At 37.0% G+C, this 6,269-nt stretch overlaps 1 protein-coding gene across 3 annotated transcripts in view; it reads right to left on the reverse strand.

The window, feature by feature from the left end:
- The window catches only part of brinp2 (BMP/retinoic acid inducible neural specific 2), a 178,212-nt gene extending 172,316 nt beyond the window's left edge, over positions 1-5,896 (reverse strand). Inside the window, exons 1-2 of one of the 3 annotated variants that reach the window (XM_088429913.1) lie at positions 5,778-5,887; positions 5,240-5,418 (exon numbers count right to left, since the gene is read on the reverse strand). The gene's annotated coding sequence lies outside the window, so the exon portion shown is untranslated. Of the gene's footprint in view, positions 1-5,239 lie in introns of all 3 variants that reach the window. The other 2 variants (XM_088429912.1, XM_088429914.1) reach the window with 2 other exon arrangements.
- Positions 5,897-6,269: the final 373 nt, after the last annotated feature.

The raw sequence follows: 6,269 nt of genomic DNA on the forward strand, positions 1-6,269 counted from the left end.
CATAGATTAGTTGATATAGTAATGTTTATTTTGCAGTAACAATTAGCACAGCACATAAAAAAGCGGTGCATTTTTCGGTGCAAACCATTGACAAAAAACATGCACGGACCAGCTGTCAATCAGGGGGGACGTTTTCCAAGACATTTGCACTTATAAAAATCCTGCTTCATCTGGTATAAAACACAATCTGGATTGATTAGTTTTGGGAACAATACATTTTAAAATTCAGAACGTTTTATTTTAGAACAATCATAGTGTTATGGAACGACATATAGTATTTCCAATACTTTTAATTATTTTGCATACATTCATACCTGGTAATTGATCTAATTTATTTCTGTATTTTGTCATACGTGTGTCAAACACATACCCACGCACACATACAGTCATTATGTAAAGTGCTTTAAACAAAACATACCAGCAGAATTACAAATATGAAAAAAACAGTAGACACATTATACAAGATACTGTAGGTGGGGGTGGCCATTAATATAGTTTCAGACTCTTTTTTTGAATTTTTAACTGCTCCCACCATTATAATTAAGGGGATTTCTGGTACAAAACACAAAGGAATATATAAAGGAGATTCAAGAAGGGACACACTGGTAATGGGCCTGGCTCTGTATCGTTGCTGTATGGTTTGCACCTAAGGTGTTAAGTCTGTTTCTGTCAGAGCTACAACAGTCAATGGATTCCGTACTAAACTCATTTAGAAACGTTTCACTCTCACGGGCATTGAAACATGCAGTCAGAAAGTAAATGTTATGCCAAGAACGATTTAAGTAATTCATTAGAAGCGACACATTCGGTGCCAAGAACATGCTTTGTCGTTTTTCATTGACATGAGTAGAGAAGGGTCTGGGGCTGCTCTTTATATTCCAAGTGCTTGAAAAGCAGGAATGAGGCAAAACTGCTGGTGGGTGGCAGCAATGCACCATTGTCTGTAAACCGTGGGGAATCGTGGGAAAGGAGGGCTTACTGTAATGGTGGAAGTGTCAGCGGCAGCCCACTACAGCTGGCTGCATGTCAGACATCTTGAAGCATACGCTCAAATTGGGAAATAATCTTTAAGGATTAAATTCAGGTACGTTTTTTTGTCCCCTTTCGCGTTGTCTGCCTTAACTGTGCCGTATCATACACGAGTCCTCCTTTGCTGTAGCAGTCAATCCCATTGTCAATGTCCTGCTTTGTGGGCTTAAATATCAATATAATTTTGCTCCTGTGGCTAAATACAGCGGGTAACATGGCTAACATGTTATCTCATATCACATTCACAGGGCATTTTATATTCTATTGCTTGAGGTAGGACGCAAGCCCTTTTGCCTGCTTGAGTGTGGTTCAACAAAGTGAAAAATCTACCCCCCCCCCAAAAAACAGTAGGCAGTTTTCACTATGCTACACTAAGAGCTAGTAGTGCGCAAACGAACAAGGTTTTATCGATAGATATACACACACACACATATACATATATATATACTGTACATATATACATATACACATATATATATATATATATATATATATATATATATATATATATATATATATATATATATATATATATATACATATATACACATATATACATATACATATATACACATATATACATATACATATATACACATATATACATATACACATATATACATATACATATATATATATATATATATATATATATATATATATATATATATATATATATACACAGTATACACGTAGTAGTTGAATGGTTGATTTGAAATAAACTATTGTTGAGTGATGGTAGTTTCATTTTTTTTTTTAATACTGTTGTGCAGTAGATTTATAGTTGTTCTATACTAAGTGCCCATATGTCAGTTTAAATTGGATGTTTTCAATCAGAAAGAACTCATGTATACCTTTAACCCATTTTGTTGAGTTAAATTTTGTTTTGATTTTATATACACATTTATTTTAATTGAGGATGATAAATGTTTGTAATTGCAACATAAGCTGTAATATTTATTTTGTTTAACCCTTGACTGGGTACAGCGGCCATTTATAGCAACGACAACCTTTATCAGGCACAATTTTTTTCTATTTTTAAGTCCTAATCAGGCAAGAATTTTCAGAATTTTAGAGAAATTTAGGGGTATGTTAGAGTTTAAGCAATGGCTGTTATGGACGCTTTCAACTGCTTTGCCTCTTTAGACTATTAGCCAAAAGCCGCCAATGTCCACAGTAAAGGGTTAAAAAAAAAAAAAAAAAAAAGAATTTGATGTTGTTCCATGCGTAGTGAGAAGTACTTGCCAGTCCCTGACAAAGAAAGCCGTTATAAAGCTGCTATACATTACTGTATAACTTGAATTTGACTTGTTTTCTGACCCTTATCGATAAGTGTGCATTGTAAACCATATATTCAACGTAAGTAGGCTTTTGAACGTACCAGTAATGCACGTTTGTATTCCCTTACAATGCTTACTGTTAGAATGACAAAAATGGCCAAAATGTAAGGTCAACGCCAAGAGAAAATGGACAAAGACTTTAGTGGGAGAAAGTTTTTTTTTTTGGTCACTACACCATCACATCACTGTTGTCCACTGTTCATTTTTGGGAATGCTTGTGCTGCACACAATCCTGCAGAGACCAGTTAACCTACAAGATGCAGATGGATAGCAACCGAGCTAAACATGATACAGAGAAACTTTAGTTTGCCCCTTCTACCTAAACAGCATGAGTCACAAAGAAAATAAGAGTCACAGAAAGATGGCCAACGTGTGCCAAACTCCTAGCATACAGCTAAACAGTCACAAAACAGAAAGAACTGCTTGGGTGATTGAGTGCACTTATCAAATAGGTATGGCTGGAAGAACATAACAGCTGAGAATAAGCAACTGTGTACAGTAAAATGGCAGACCACTTAAGAAGTGACCAGAAGAAAAAAAATACTGAAACAATTACCCATGTGACAAGGAGCCACCATCTTGCATGTCTAAAACTTGTTCATTGAAGAATGGGTTCACAAAGTAGGATACAAAATTTAAGGAATTGATTTTAGCTCTGAGCATCCGTACAACAAGGTGCAAGTTGATGGAAAATGTAGCCTCTCTGCAATGAATGAGATGTTTCCCAAAGTGTTGGTTGAGCCATCTTTTGAAAAATTATATCATTTTACATGGGAATGACAACCCAATAACACCAAATAATATTTTTCAACCGTTTGTGAAAATTCCCATGATTATTGCGAAGGTTACCAAAGACAAGCTTAGTGAAGGCATCTTACAATTTGGGAAACATAGCATCAGATTGAATTAACTGTGTAGCACCAAGCTTTACAGTATAGTTGCACTCAGTAGGTGCCAAACAAGTTTCAGCCAAATTCATCCAGTAGTTCCTGAGAAATAACGTCTCTGTTTATAAATTTCCTGAATTTATTTCTAAACACATTATAGTTGTATACAGTTAAATGTTTAATTACTGATTTTTGTTTATTTTCCTTTTAGAAAAAGATCATTCTAATGCTAGTTTTAAGAAAGGTAAATATTGTCAATATATGTTAATTAGGGCATTTTAATGAGTATTTTGAGAAGTCTGAATCAGCATGGCCAAGTACATTAATATGTGAAGTTTTTGAGACATATATTGAGAAACGACAAGGGTATTCTGTTTTGACCTGAGATTAAGGTGCTTCTTTTGATTAGATTTTCAGATGTCAATAAAAAATACATTTTCCCCTTATGAAAAGTTCAATTTTTCAGGTACAGGTAGATTTAATCAGATTTTTATGTTTCTTGCTGCTTTTTACAAAAGTTCACATTTTGACATTTAATTTGGTGTGTTTGAAATTACATTGCCACCAGAAGAAGTTTGAAAATGATACTGGATGACATCACATATGCCATTCATTTAGAAATTTGTAATGTTTTATTAATCCAGTATACATTTGTTTCTTTGCACAATTCTGCACCAGAGAGTGCTAACATTAGACTGATCTGAGATTTTCTTAGCAAATATTATGCTGATTAAAATGTTGATTTAAAAAAAAGTTTCTTCATAAGGCTTAACAAATATAATATTCCAAAATGAATCATTTATTACTATGATGAAAATGTTTTCAAAACTCAATTTCATATTGTATATACGCAAATAATATGAACAGATTGAAATTTACGGTATATCGTGAGAATCTAGGCCATATTGCCAGAGCCTTGTTTCATTGATCGATGTGTTATGACTTTTGATTTTTGCTTCAGCATAATATTGGTTTGTTTGGCTATTTTTCCAGTCTTCCTTATGATACAGTATCTGTCCAGCTGTTGTCAGGCCTGCTGTTTTTGTGTCAACCAATCAGCCTTCTCCAGCCTTTTGTGTTATGTCCAGGTGTGCCTTGTTGCCAGCTGAGTCTGTTTGTATTAAGTTTTTTTTTTTTTTTTTTTCAGTCAGCCCCTGATCAATGCCGCGCGTGGTGCTGTGTTTCTCATTTTTGTTACTTTGCATAGCAATTGTTTTGTATTTTTGCTAGACAGCGTTTTGATTACTGCTTGTTTGCCGTTTGATGTAGGGAGTACTTTTTGGAGATTCTTATGAACTCCTTCCAATTGTGTCTGCTTCCATTTGCTTGGGTTTAACCTTATTCCTACACGCTTGCTCTTTGAAGATCCTACGCAGTTATTTCCCTGGTTTCTTTCATATCCATTATAAAAAGAGGTATGTAACTTTGCTCAACGGGTATCCCTACCAAGTGGTTCGATATGTTGCACTTAAGAACCTTCAGATGATTGTATACGTTTTTGCACATTGCTATTCCGAATAACTGTAAAAAGAGACGGAACGAAGCATTTAGTGATGAAGAGAAACAAAATTGTTTATGGAAATAGATCCAAAACGCACAGTACGACTTTAGGTTATGCTCCTGAGCACACGCACAACAAAAAGGGTTTGTTTGATCACCACACTGAGATCAAAGCATTTAAATGAGTCGGTGCAAAATGAAATTGCGAAGTGGAGAAACTAATGCGAACTACTCGGACTTGTGAGCGTTACCTGACCGAGGCATGCGTAAACCCAGCTCCTATTTGCGGTAGAGGGCAAAGGAGACTGCCATCTTCAGTACATTAAAATTCAAATACAGTCCTCTCACACACCCTTAGCAAATGTACAGGTTCGTAATGTATGGTTGCGGATGCAATGCATAAATCCGGTGCGTAAAAATGCGCACCGTCACCACACCGCAGCTTGCTTCGACATTATAACTAAAAAAAAAAATACATCTCACCTAGGTTGTGAACGCAGGTCCTCCCAGTGCACGTCCAGATTTGTGTTCTGAAGGCTCGGATGTAAAGATGTAAATATGCCAGAACTATGAGACGGCAGCTTAGACGCCACCGACTCCGCTTCGTCTTCGCGGTTTTCCGCTTTATGTCCTCTTCCTTTCTCTGTCCCGCTCACTTGTCGCTTCGCTCCCGGGACAAATTAATCGTTACTTGTACATATCCGCTCATTGTTGAAAAAAATAAAACATTTCACAAAAACACGTGGTGTGCGTGGAATATTTCTCACGCCGAACTACTTATTATTTTTGTCTGTATAATCCGCGATCCGAAGCACAAACAAGTTCAAATGCTGATAAAGTTTGCTTCGGTTTAGTAGCAGAGAAATGATCCACAGAAGGAAATCTTTCCTTACTTCGATCTTCGGTCCAATTTAGCTCCTTGTTGAGGCATTACAGCACACCTGCTCATAATGCGGACCACTTAGTCAATAACTGCCCAACCTCGCCTTCATACTCCAATTACATTTTATGTGACACTCACCATCTCTGTCTATTTGCTACAAAGTCGTCATCAAGCGTTAATTCCCGGAAAGATCATCAAAAAAGAAAAAAAAGAATGCTCAAAAAGGCGCCGCTTGATGCCACAGCTCATCTTTCCGATTTCGCTCTTTCTCTCCCCTATTCCTCCCTGTAATAACCGTCCATCCTGCTCGCGTGAAGCCGCGCCCACACCAAACGGTGATTGGTTGGAAATTGCATACAAGGGATGAGCGTATGAGGAGAGAAAAGAGGTAAAACAGCACTGAAGAAAGAAAGGACAGGGAAGGATGGAAAGAGAAGTAGATAAGACGAGGGAGGAAGATGAGAAAGTGGAGTGAAAGATGAAGGCCAGTATGCCAGAAAAAGAAGGATAAAGGAGCCTGACACAGAGTTGGGGTGTGTGTGTGGAGGGCGGCCTGGCCATGCACCGAGCTTGATGTGTTGGAGCCCAAAGGGACAGGCTGGCTAATGAAAGAGAAAACGCTTCCCCTTT

The sequence above is a fragment of the Hippichthys cyanospilos genome, chromosome 12, assembly GCF_059441005.1.
Source record: "Hippichthys cyanospilos isolate Australia breed blue-spotted pipefish chromosome 12, RoL_Hcya_1.0, whole genome shotgun sequence".
Classification (NCBI taxonomy): domain Eukaryota; kingdom Metazoa; phylum Chordata; class Actinopteri; order Syngnathiformes; family Syngnathidae; genus Hippichthys; species Hippichthys cyanospilos.